Raw genomic sequence first — 13765 nt, 5'->3', positions numbered from 1 at the left:
GTAAATGAGGACCACGGTTGGTGACAGTCCTAAAATATGGGCCAGTTTCAACACCCAAATCTAGAACAGCATGGAACAGCGACAAAAGCACTATAATTAGAGGAAAAAAACAAGGGTTCAAATCCTACCTGTGCCATTATCCATAGCTCTCTACCTTCAATCACTTTACTTCTCTAAGCTTCAGTTTCAGCATTTGTAAGATTGGGATGAGGATATAATACCCTTTGTTCTAACAACTTCAACAGGTAGTCACAGACATAAAAAAGAGGTAATATAAGCAACTGAAGGTGTACATTGTTATTGAACAGATCAATTCATTTACTAGTCTAATAAATGGCAGACTGAAACCCTTTTCTCCATGGCGCACACTTGGTAGGTGTGCTAAGTGATGCACAAAGCACAACCAGGGATTAACCAGACTAATTTCACAATCCAGACGTGAAATGAGTCTCACCCCTTCACAATTACTCCACAGAATCATTTCTTATTACATTATACTAACACCTGAAAGTCTTGTGGCCTTGAATGCTTATACCTGCATCTCCCCCAAAATATTATGGTACTAGGTACTTACATAAGTTATTGCATTTAATTCTCACAAGTAGTGTATGAGATTGGCAGTGTTATCCTCATTTTGCAGATTGTGAAGGTCACACAGTTTGTAACTGACAAAGCCAATATTCAAATACAGGTGGGTGTGACTTCAAGTTCAAGTCTGCATGTCAGTTCTTTGTTAACATCTTTTATGTCAGCAACTAAAGTTCAGATGAAAAATTTACTTTGTTTTAAAAAGAAAACCATTCCTTCAAGTGGTTTTCTACCAATTTCTCTGCGGAAGCAATACTTACTTATAATAATATACCTTAAAATGAGTCCATAGAGAACTAAAAAATGTTATTGTTTTGAATGTGTAAAATTCAGTCCATTATGTGTGCACCAATAATAAAAGCATATTCATAAAAGTATACTCAAGAAATAGAATATGACTCTAATACTGCATATATTTATAGGTAAATGTGACATAATAGTCAATTTATTTCCAAGTGATTACTGTAATTTAATTCCAATGCTTATTCTAATATATTCTTGCTATTCCCAGAATTTAAGTTTTGTTTTTTAAGTAGTCTCTCCCATTTTTCTCACTTTCAATTACTTAAAACTGTTTTCTTCTTAGGGACCAAATTTTGTGTTTCCTATATTAAATCTATTTTCCCAATATATCTAGACTGCTGCCAACTAGAGTTAATAAATTCTGAATGACTGCTCAGAATTTATTTTGTTTATTTTTATACTCCATGTTTTTTCCTTATACAATAGAGTATGCATGAAAACAGGTATCTAGAAGAGTAATATTTTTTTTCAATTCTCACCTTGTGGAAGCTGGGTATTAAAATAAAAATAAATTAAACTCTTGGGCTGGGAACTCTCATACCATATTTCTCTCACTATGCTGGGTGCCTCTTTGTCCCCCTTCAATCTTATGTATATAAAGTCAACAAAGCACTATGTGCATTTGGGAAGCACCTGGCCTGTCAAGATCCTTTCCCAGAAGTAGTAATAAACGAAGAACAGAGGGAAGAGTGGAGCAGTGGCTCCCAACCTGCCAAGAGAGGAGACGAAGCACTTTAAATCTGAACCATTCTCTACTGGGGTCTGCCAGTAATCAGCCGCGTAACTTTGAACATGTCAAATAGAATCAGAAAGCTTGGCATCCTGAAAAGAACTCAGCGAGACTTGATTTGAGTCCTCATTATCATCCAGATGGAAAAAAAGATATAAAGATTTCTAAGTGGCCTGACCAAAATCATGAGGCTGTTGGCGGCGTACCTACAGTCAAATTTCAAGTCTCTCTCAATCTAGCCCACTTTCTACTAAACTGTCTTTCACTGGGTGCCAGTGTTTTCATCTCAAGAGATTACGTTTACCCTCCGCGTTCACTTCATGGCACTGTAGAGGGGATCAACAGCGACAAGAGATCTAACTGCATTTAAAGTGCTAAAGGTATTACAAGGTCATCTCCCCATCAAACCCCGTCCCTCCTGAAATTTAGCCTGATTATATAATGAAAGCATTCACTCTGCCACTTCCCTAAAAACATCAGTACGAGTCAATTACAACACTCCTTCACTCTGCAATTTACCAGTAGACTACTGATCAGTAATCTCCACTTGTGTGGTACCTCCTGCTTTGAACAGTGGGTACCAAAATTTCAGTGATAAAGGAGATCAGGGTTCACAGCCAGGCAGCCTAGGACGGTACACAGCCCATAAATGTGCTTTGGTATACACAATAATTTTTTAAATGGCAAATTTTTAAAGCTAAATACATTAAAACCCAGATTTCCAGCATGTCTTGAAAATAGGCAAAACATCCCGGGACAAGGGGCCTACTTTCTCACAGAGCAATCAGCAGCAGGAGCCGAGCAGTGACGGATACCTTCAGGCTGGTCATATGCCCCCCAGTTCACCCAGGTCTGTCCTACTTTCTTCGTTCCCATTGTAGGCATTTGAGTGGGAGACCCGTGAGGCAGATGCTCAAAGAAAATGAATGTAATAAAATTTGTTCACTCTAATGGAAAGTCCAAATTTTTTCTGGCATTAACACTCACTAGCTGTGTGACTCCTGGGTAACCACTAAGCCCTAGGCTACTCGTGTGTTAAATGGGGTCATATCACCTATCTCTCAGAATCCTGAAGATTGAAGGAAACAAAACAAAAACACTTAACAATGACCAAAATATAGGTGCACAATTATTTTAAATTTAACACAAGTTGAGATGTGCTAACTTTTAAGTCAAACTTCTCAAAAACTTCCAAGCTCACAGAAAACACAAAGTCAGAGCACCTCCCATGCAGCAGGAGATTTGGTATCTACTGCTGTATCTTAATCAATAAGGCCTATATATCAGAATAAGAGATTTCCAGTAAATTCTCAGCCTGAAGCATTTATAAATCCACTGAAGTATATCAGTTTCTAAAGTCTTCAGTTATGAGTCAACTATCAAAGCAAACCCCCCACTGAAAAAGAAACAGATTTAACAGGACAGATGAGGCAAAGAGCACCTCCACATTCACTCCTCATTATCCCCACTGCCTAGCACAGTGACCAACACACTGAACACGGCTCGCAGGCCAGCTCTTCTCTGAAGCTTCTCCAGAGGGTCCCCACCCACATCAGAGAGAAGAAACAATGAGATGGGGTACTGCAGAGTGGAGATACCAAAGTCTAGCAGACAATCCCCTCCACTCACGGCTGCAGCAGCTGCATAAACTCGAGGAATTTACTTAACGTCTTTATGCTCTAGTTTCCTCATCTGTAAAACCAGGGTGCTAATATAGGCCTTCCTGTACAGAAATAAATGAGATGATACACTTAACACAAGGCTGGCACTCAGTAAGTGCTCATTAACTGCTATTATCAGCGTTCCCTCCTTTGTGATCCTTGTACCCTGTGGGGACTGCTATTTCTGTACCTACAGTACTTTATTACAGCTTACCTGCACACAGATATGTCTCCCCAACTGGAATGTCAACAACCTCAGGGTGAAGACCTGGTTTGTCCCTCTTTGCAACCCCAGGATCTAACACACTCCCATTCACTGCTAAATGAATCACAGATTCTCAAAATATTTATTAAGTGGTAGTTATAAACAGAAACTGGAATTTACCTCTCTTGTCTGACACTCAAGTCCTCACTGACACTGACCCCTACTGACCCTTCAACTTTACCTCCCAGTATCCTCACTGAAAAAGAAGCCAGCGGCTTGATTTATTCAGGCTGGGCTACTCACCACTCTAATGGCAATGCATGCCACAGTCATTGCACCTTTGCATCTGACGGATATCACTTCAGGCCTGATACCATGCATCAGGCCTTTCGTCCACATCAGCTTACAACATATTCCCAACACTCCATGAGGTCCCCTATCCCAACCCATACTTGAGAAAAACAAGGCTGAGAATTAAGAAACTTGCCAAATGTCACATATCTAGCGAGACAAGGAGCCAGGAATTGAACACAGAGTCCACAATTACTCTCTACAGAATGTTTTCCTTGCTCATATTCAAAGTTGAGCTGGCCCCCCTACCACCTTCTTGCTTTGGAAGATCAACATGGTCTTCTCTACATTTGAAAGAACATCTGTCCCATTCATTTTGACACTCTTTTCTCTTGTATACTCGTTTCAATGTTCTTGAAATCGAGAGATATGGTGTGAGAAAGATGACAAAACACAAAATGAAAAAAGCACAGATGTAGGCATCAGACAGACCTGGGTTTGAATCCTGGCTCTGTCTCGTACCAGCTGTGTAATTTATCCTGAGTCTTCCTAATCTGTAAATTGAGATTAAAATGATTAAACGAGAGAAATCTATATATAGTAGTTGGTACACAGTAAATAATAAAATTTAGTTAACCCCGCATTAAGAAGCATTACCTCCTCAAGAATGAATGACACCTCTCCCCCACTTCTGTGCTACTGCTGTGGCACAGAAAGAACTCTCACACGGTGTACTTATCATTGTGTTGGAATTATTCCCTTATCTCTCTCACTAAATTCTGCTCCCTGCAGCAGTGACTGAGCATTACTTATCTCTACGTTGTCTGACATAGTACCTGGTATATATCCACACTCAGTAAATGTTTTCTAAGTGAAATAATTATAGATATAATGAGTGTTTATAGGACTCTAGAAAAGAAATCATTTCCAGCTGGGGTTGCCTAAATTGGTGGAAGGACGCCAATTTCATCTGGGCCCTGGGTAACATTTCAATAGGTGGCGAGAAAGGGAGAAAACTTCCTAGGCAGGGAGAATGACCTACAAAACATAAGGGACAAAGAAAAGAACAAACATGAGTTGAGGTCCTAATTATCTAAAGGATCAGGGCAGAATATGCTAGGAAGGGGCCCTTTTCAAGCATAACTGGAAAGTTAGCCAGATGCAGGATTAGGAGTTGTAGAGGACTATGAGTTCAGGATGGGGTCACAGTAGCTGCAGGCAGGTATGAACGCAAAGCTGGATGGGGAGGGGACCGCCAGCACACCTGTGAGGCCCCAGCAAGCTTGCAAGTGTGTAAACTGAAAAAGATGAAAACAATTATCAATGCTTCATCAAGAACTCTTTCAGAATTGAGCATCTCGTATGGGCTCACAGTATACGAGGAATAAAAGATGGTGTCTCCTTTTCCTGCTCTAGTGGGTTTTTAAGTTAGGAATCCACCCCCTCTGCTTGTCAAAACAGAATGAGACTGTTGACTTTGTCTGAACTACTTTTTGTCAACCCCCCTTTCCAGTTGACCATTCACTTTACTGGTTCTGGTTTACAACAAGATACTTTGCACCAAGTGCCAGGTACTGTGAAAAGCTTCAAAGACCTATGTGCATTCACTGAGAATGAAATCTTAACCAATTTCTGAGTCAACCTCCAGGTCTCTGGTTAAAAGTAATACTCTCGTTTAAACTACAATGATTTTTTTCTACCTTAAAGAGATCTAGAGCACTCTTTGCCACTCCCAAAAATATACAGCTGAATTTATATTCAAGTTACAACAGTACTCCACCTAGGGAGAAAAAAAAAACAGTTCTTCGAGGCTGTTTACACCTTTGGGGCAATGGGGAGAAGGGGTGCTAGGAACTGGGGGTCACACAGGCAATGATTTGAAAACTTGATTTTCATATTGTGAAGATTAAAACATCTGACTGTTGCTGAATGTGGGGCCAGAAACTGCCAGAGCCAACAGTACCCGCCACCCTCCCCCTACTCAAACTACCAGATCACTGGCTTCTCCCCCCAAATCACAAACCCAGCTAGCTGTCAGGCTTACGGGCAGCAGCCTGCGGGTCTGGAAAGGGCCAGAAAACGGATGCTCACGGGAGACCAGAGCAAGGGCCAGACATGCTGCGCGATGGGCAGTGTGCGGAACGCAGAGGAGTAACAAGCCCCTAAGCTCTACCAGTGGCTGGCAAGAGTGCAAGCAAGGAGGCTAGAGGCTAGGGCAACCTTTACCTGATGGTGCTGCCACACTAAGGACCAGGTCGGCCCGGGACACGTTCCTTGGGGGGAGGGCCCGGCTCCCCTGTGCCTCCCGGCCTCTGCCCCGAGCTTTCAGAATCCTCAGGGATTGGAGCTCCTCCTGGCCAGCTCAGCTGCCGCTTTCTGGTCTCGCCCTCATACCCACGCTGCTCGCCACCTCCCGCCGGCTAAGCAGCAGCCCTGTTGTCCCTAGTGGCGCCACGACCCGGAACCGCACCCCCACACCGGAAGTCCCCGACAGGGAAGGAGCTACAGGCCGGGACGTAGTGCGCAAGCCCCGGAGCCGGGAGCAAGGAAAGAAGCCCTCCCGAGGGGCGGGGTCGAGTGGAAGGCCTTGCGCATGTGCACCATTTCCCTGTCACCGGTAAGGCCTGGGGAGTCTGGCAAGACACGCCAACCCCTGGACTTGGCGTTAGCTAGAAATCAACGTTAGCGTTCTCCTGCGAATCCTCTCCTTTCTGCCCCATTTCATGGTAAACAAAAAAACCCCTCAAGTTCATCAGAAATGAGTGATGAGGCACCTTTGCCTCTAGGTCAGAGAGACCTGGCTTCAATGGCAAATCTTAACATGCTGTGTATTCTAAGATAAAATGCCTCCTGTCTCTGACCCTTGGTTTTCCCATCCATACAGCATTCCAATTTTAGAGTATTGTTGTGAAACTCAAATAGGATGATACTTTTAAAACGGTTGACACAGAGCCTGACACAGTAAACACTTAGTAAATGTTAGTTATTACTCTTATTATCTGTGAAATGGAGGTGATAATTATCTTCCTCAAGAACTGCAGGGAGGTTTCCATAAGATAAGAAGACTGGCACAGAACTGGAGCTCATTGTTTGCAGGGTCTCTCTCTCTCTCGGCAGGAATCAGTGAGGGAAGCCAATGATGGGAAACAAAGAACTCAAGCAGTGCAATGATTTATCTCTCCTATGTGAGAGATAGTCAGAAAGTCTCTTTCAAAAATGTACCTTAGGGCTCTGGCCAGGTTGTGGGTTCTATCCCCCCCCCCTCAGGGCACATACAAGAAGCAACCAATGAATGCATAAATAAGTGAAACAACAAATCACTTATTTGGGGGAGAAACAACAAATCAGTATTTTTCTTCCTCTCTAAAATCAATCAATGAATTTTTTTAAGCACCTTAGCAAAAGAAAAAATAAAAGTCAAAGCCAGATTTCAGCCTAGACCCAATATTAAAGTTACCAACAAATACACCACAATCTACCCTTATGTTCAAATATATGATTAATTTCTTAGCTCATGGGGGATGGGGGGACTTGGGGGGCTGGAGATGCACCTTAAACACCCAAATGCATTCCTGCACACACACCACCACAGTTCCGTTAGGGGCCTATTGGAGGAGCTCTGCTGCAGCAAAGGGTGTAGACAAGGCTGGGCAGTCTGCTTTCTAAAGTCACCAGGTTACTTGACCCCTCTAAAATATAATCTTAATTTTCACTTCTCTTGACCTCCAATCTGAAGCCCAGCTGTCTGATTATCCCTCAGACACATAAAACTCAACCTACCTAAAACTGAAATCAATCGGACATGCTAAGCACTTATGTATTGTAAGGATTCAATATCCACTCCACCACTTACAAATGTTGTGGCTTCACGATTCCAAGCTGCCTCTCTAAAATTCCTTATCTGTAAAATGGGAATAACAAAAGTCCTAAGTAACCCAACGGGGTTGCTGTGAGGTAGAAATGAGCTAACACATGTAACTCACATGGAATACAGCTCAGCACATAGCTGGCACTGACTAATACATACAATGCTTGCCACTTACTTAGTAAACTGGCACTCATTGAGTGCCTGCGGATTAAGCCTTTCCAAGGCACTGGAGGTTTCAGTGATGAAAAGCTACACAGGGACTTTACCCTCATGAAGCTTATAGTCAAGTTTGACTACAAATTTTAAATAGTTGCTGTGGCAAGTTGGAATGCAGGGAAATATGGTAAAATTTTAAAGACATGGTTGAGGGCCCCATTGAGAATGGAGACTGAATTTATGGTGATACTAATAGAATGGTTTGTGTGACTTTTCTATAGGTAGTTTGAATAATCAAGATACAGGCACACAAACAGTCAGCAATTGCTTTAATCCAAGGAAGGAGTTTTCCCAGACAGATGTTTAAGATCTCAGCTTCTAAGAGTGTTTTTTTTTTAAAAAGGGGGGGGGCACAGAATAGATGCTGGATAAATGAGTTAGAGAATTCCAGAAAGGTTTGTGTCACTGGCCTAAAGGTCCTGGAGCAGGTGCCACCGATGGAGCAAGGAAGAAATACGGAGGTTATCCTCAGAGATGGATGCTCAGCGAATAGCCTCAGGGGAAGAGTCACGTGACATTGGGGTCCTGGCTGAAGTGGACCAGAGGAAAAATTACTGGAGATGAGATAGTCAAAGAACTGAGATGCTATGTGAACCTCGAAAGTTCCCAGGATGATGGCTGCACATGGGTGAAAAAGAAACTGGGGTGCTTCCCAAGCCATTCTGCAAATGAGGGAGGTAGGGAAGGAGATGCAGAGGAGAGAGGATGGGCCAACTGTGTGGCTTAGCCTCCAAAAAGTAGGGATTGTATCAGACAGTCAAAGTGACATTAAAAAGCAAAGCATATAATGACCTGCCTCCCAATCCAGGGGTGTGTGGCAGTAGGATCATAGCAGCTGATACACATTGATAATTGTATTTTAATAGCACATTGATTGTGCTGGGCCAGGGGCTGTCAGGAAACTCCGGTAGAGAGGAGGGAAGAGGGATGAATGCCTCTGACAATCTAGCAGACCTATGACAATCAGATTTCACAGACATCAGCTCCAACTTGGAAAGGAGGCCGTGGTTAAGGATGGAGTTTCTTTTTCTTTTGGTTCCCAAGACTCACACTGGGGCAATGGACAGAGGCTCGACACCTAGTAGCTGTGTGGCCTTCAACGGGTGATTTTCCTCCCCTACATCTCATTTTTCTCATCTGGGTTGCTCTGAGGATCCAGCGGGCTGCTTGGAACCTGCCTGCACACAGAAAAGTTGGGTAGATGCCAGCTCCACGTCCTGGCACACTGGGGTGGACAGCAAGCTCCAGGTCCCTTTAAGTTTTTTGCCTTCCTTAATTCCTGCTCAAACCTCATGGCCCTTTCCCTCTCTACTCAGTAATTCCTTTCCTCCTCCCCCTCCTCCTCCTCCTCCTCCTCCTCCTTTTTATTTTCCTCCCATCTTTTATTTAGTGGCTTAAAACAACAACCATTTATTATTTCTCAAGATTATGTGGGTTGGTGGGTGGTTCTTCTGCCCAGCTTGCCTTTCAGTCAGATGGCAGCTACTATGGTTGGAAGGTCGAAGATGCCTGGAAATGCTGGCCAGGGCACCTTGGTTTTTCTTCTTGTGGCCTCTCTAGTGGCTATGTTAGTGTTCTACATAACACTGGCAATGTTATTAAAAAAAAGTAACCCCCCCTGTGCTTTTTATTTATTTTTTAAAAGATTTTTATTTATTTATTTTTAGAGAGAGGGGAAGAGAGAAACATGGATTGGTTGCCTCTCACATGCCCCCACCTCAGTACCTGGACTGCAACCCAGGCACGTGCCCCGCCTGGGAATTGAACCGTTGGCCATTCAGTTTTCAGGATAACACCCAACCCACCGAGCCACACCAGTCAGGGCAGCCCCAATGTGCTTTTTAAAAATGTTTTTATTTTATATATGTGTGTATATATATATATATATATATATATATATATATATATATATGCCATTTTAATCATTTCCTAAATATATTATTTTTATTCTTGAAGACCCAATGCATATTTTGCTTCCTCCAGGAAGCTTTCCCAGATCACCTCTTCCTAATAGGCCACCAAAGAGCTTCATGCTCTGTGTTCAACATTTCTCACAGGTTCTGTTGTTCTTTCAATATGTATCAGTCTTCCTGACAGGGCATAAGGAGAAGGACGTTTCTTATTTCTTTTTATATACCAAGAACTTAAAATACCATAAACACTTGGTAAAATGCATGTTAAATGAAAACCTGCTCAAAGCATGCACTTGAAATGAAGCAATTGGAAATCACATTTTATATAAGCTCAATTTGCACGTGGAAAACACCACTTTGCTAAACCTATGACAACAAGCTGAGAGTAAACATAATAAGAAGAAAGTAACACTCTTTCAAGCCCCGCCAGAGCTGTGGGAAAACGGAGGCACCTTCGAGTTTCTCTGCAAATGTGTATTCTTAATATTTTATGTGACTGAATATGTTTCCTTGCTATTTTTCCAATTTTGGTTTTCTCTACTTTTGAAATATATTTTTCCTCCCATAGGGAAAACACAGGCATTTCTACTCCTATGGTACGAAACAATTTCAGGACAACAGTAAATCAGGTGTCAAAAATCCATTCACACTATTTTAAAGAAGCTCCCAAGAAGTGCATGATTTCAGAGCAATATACTATATTTTCAAATTAAAATAATATTTCAATGTAAAGAATTTTTTAAAAACAAATGTATTGCTTGATACTGAGGAGAGCTGGTGGGTGTAAAGGAAGCACAAAATTAACCAACCAGAAAATCTTAAACATAACACTTTGCTGATACTATTTAAGTACAGATCAGTTCTGGGGGCTCCGCAGAGATTCACTGAGCTTTGTTCTATTGTGCTGAATATCTCTTTTTAGACACTTGGAGTGAAAATGAAACATCCGGCTGGGATTTACTACCTCTCTGACTACATAAAAGTAGTCCCTGCCTCAAATCTGGGCCCTATAACCATTTTCTAATGGTATCTTTTCTTGTTTTAAAGGTAGCTAGTACTGTGTGTGCCGACTCCTAAGTTAATTGATGTTAACAGGACTTAGGATGTATAAAACCAGACTCGTACGTTTTGTGGAATGCAACTTCTAAGAATACATAATTAGCAGTGTCTCCATTAATATACGGTATGTTCAACAGTGAGACACCACTATCATAAATAAAGGTAGACATGGATAAATTTATAATTAAAAATGCATTAGAAATTACAAGCATAATTTATTTACTAATGTGCACTGGGATAAATTTTATGTGTAATATTTTAAAACAGGGCATTAATAAATAATAGTGAACATAAAATGTTTTTGCAGCTAAAAATATTTCAATAAATATTGGTAAGTTACATGCACTGCAGAGTTATAGCTGCTAGAAAGTAAAGTTTACAGACTACAATCACAGTTTCTTGGGTGTATTCAAAATACCAGAAACAAGTAACTGTCTTTCTTCAAAGCGGACAAGTAATAAGGGTATTAGTGACTGCAAAAGTTTTAAGAATAAAAGCTTAGGATATCCAAATAGTGAATAATGGACCATTACCTGAGACAACCAAGAGTCTTCTGATCAAGTACCTTTACCGGTTAGTGCATTCAAATCTTATCCAACTATTTGTTTGACCCACACTAATTTGGGGCAATTTCTCCCAGCTGAGCAACCCTACGGGTCTTTTTTGAAACTTTCACTTAAAAATTGACCTCACCTTACACTGTGGTTTTGCTGTGTCAAGGGCAAATAATTCCTAGGTGCTGGGCACTGTTCTAAGGGTTCACATATTTTCCTGACTCCATGCTTTTTACCACTTCACTCTACTAACTCTGTTATTTTAATCTTACATTTATTTCATGTTGAGTGTTCACGTCGTGTGTTTTCAATGAGACTAAGTCCCACAACCCACAGCAGTATTTGTGTTTGTGTGATGCCTCTGAAAAAAAGAGCTATGTTCATGTGCAGAGGGCATTGTTTTGTTTTGTTTTTCCAGGTAGGACGGCAGTTGATTACTAGCAGTGAATGGAATCAATCACTCATTGACCATTATTCTGGGCCCAGCACAGATCTGCCTAATAGCTTGATACACCTAATCTGATGGAACCCTCACAACAATCCAATCAATAGATACTGTTATTATCCCAGTTAGCAAAGGTGGGAACTGAGCCTCCAGAAGGTGAAGTCACTTGTTCAGAATCAAACGACTAGTAAGTAACCAGCTGACTTGGAAGCCCCAAGCTCTCCACTTTTCCCAGTAATAATCGGCAGCCCCTGTTCCTAAAATAACCTTTCTCTAAATCACATTGCCTTCCGGCATCTCACAATCCTTTCAGCGTTTTTCCCCCCCATTGACATCTAATCTAAGTCCCTCCTGCTCCCATTTAAGATAATTCCCTCATGTCCTGTCCTCAGTAGACAAGAACTGATGCTGAAAACACATGAGCAATATCCCTTTAGATATTTGAAGATGGCTATTAAATTCTCCTTAACCTTCTTTTCTCCATGATACTGTATTAGTAACCCCAATTCCTTTAGCCTTTTCTCACAGGGACTCTTTTGAAAGCATTCCACCTCCTGAGCCACATTCCTAGAGAAGGGGTTCAGATTTTCCATATCTCAGTTCATTATCATCACCGTCAAAGAGCTGTTATTAAACACCCACACATGCATGTGGCCTGTGCTGGAATTTCTACAAGCCAGGAAAGCAAAAGTTGGCCTCACTCTAAGAAGCTGTCTGGGTCTCCAAATAATGCTGTTTTAAATCCTTTCTGCAGTGGCATGATGTTCCCCCCTCGGCCTCCTCATTGGGGGATGATTTACTAAAGTAGAGGTAACCTGAGGCAGGGACGTGTTTCAGTCCTAGCATCCCTGGTGACCGGCACAGCCAGGAACAAAACAGTAAGTGCTCACCAAATATTTGCATTATGGTGAATGAGGATTACCACTTGACAATCTGTGCTAGATTAACGCACTCCATCACACACGTCAGGTGACCCTTGTTAGGAGTAAGGCTCTCTGCATTGATGGTCCGGAACAGTTGTAATATGTGCTCAAGAGATATATCCTGGATGAAAATTAAATGAGGTAAGTGGTTGTTAAAAGAATATGTGAGTACTGCCACCCAAATGACTGAGCAAAAACAGTGCCTACAACGATGATGAACACACATTTACTCATGAGAAAAAAAAATAAAAAAACAAAAACAGGTAGCCTGAAGGTGGAAGCCAGTCCACACAGTTTGGGTCTGCTGAGGGCTTTTTTAGCTTCTCTGGGGAAATTGGAAAAATATGGCAGAATTGGGCCCACACCTGCCAGTCGACAATCAGGTGAGGAATGGCCACCTGCCTGCTGGGTGGAGGACGTGATAAAGGCCAGGTGGCAGCCGCCAGACATTGAGATACTCTGTAGCCTGCTGCACTCATTTGCAAAACCTGCCTGGCCCTCTGGTCCTTGAGTGTGAGGCCCTGGTCTGGTTTCTGGAAATAGCCTAGGAACTCATGTCTGGCTTTATACAGCAGAGGTGATGATGAGGGGGGAGTAGTTAAGGGGAAGTCTCAGAACTTGCTTCACCTGGGAGAACCTGTTCTGTCTAAGCTCTGAAGAGAGTGTACAATTTCCAGCAAAAGCTAAAGATTGTACTGAAGAAAGAGGTCCTAGGAAATAAGGGAGGGGGCTGTAAATTATTCATCTTTGTATTTCCCAGTTCTTTGCCAAAATCTAAGATAAAATTTCGCTGTGAATGGAACAAACATTCTAGCTTCAGCTATGTTTTGTGGCCCTGATAGAAAGTCACAGCGCTGCTCCCTGCCTCAGTTTCCCCATTCAAGAGTAGAAATGATAACATCCACCTGGCAGGGCCATGGGATGCCATTTTGTAAATTCTAAAATGGTCCATATACAAGCTGCAAAAGATGAAAAATCTGACTCTCAAAGATACTTAGATTTTGCCCTG

General features: G+C 42.0%; 1 protein-coding gene across 7 annotated transcripts in view; it reads right to left on the bottom strand.

Moving 5' to 3' along the window:
• The window catches only part of MAPKAP1 (MAPK associated protein 1), a 217448-nt gene extending 211186 nt beyond the window's left edge, over nucleotides 1-6262 (bottom strand). For 2 of the 7 annotated variants that reach the window (XM_037160554.2, XM_037160699.2), the window contains exons 1-2: nucleotides 6005-6262; nucleotides 4271-4332 (exon numbers count right to left, since the gene is read on the bottom strand). The gene's annotated coding sequence lies outside the window, so the exon portion shown is untranslated. Of the gene's footprint in view, nucleotides 1-4270; nucleotides 4333-6004 lie in introns of those variants that run through there. The other 5 variants (XM_053667681.1, XM_037160837.2, XM_037160776.2 and 2 more) reach the window with 3 other exon arrangements.
• Between the last annotated feature and the right edge of the window lie 7503 nt (nucleotides 6263-13765).

Source organism: Artibeus jamaicensis, unplaced genomic scaffold, assembly GCF_021234435.1.
Source record: "Artibeus jamaicensis isolate MK-2021 breed Jamaican fruit bat unplaced genomic scaffold, CSHL_Jam_final contig_471, whole genome shotgun sequence".
Taxonomy (NCBI): Eukaryota; Metazoa; Chordata; class Mammalia; order Chiroptera; family Phyllostomidae; genus Artibeus; species Artibeus jamaicensis.
This window is presented reverse-complemented; position numbering and strand designations above follow the sequence as displayed.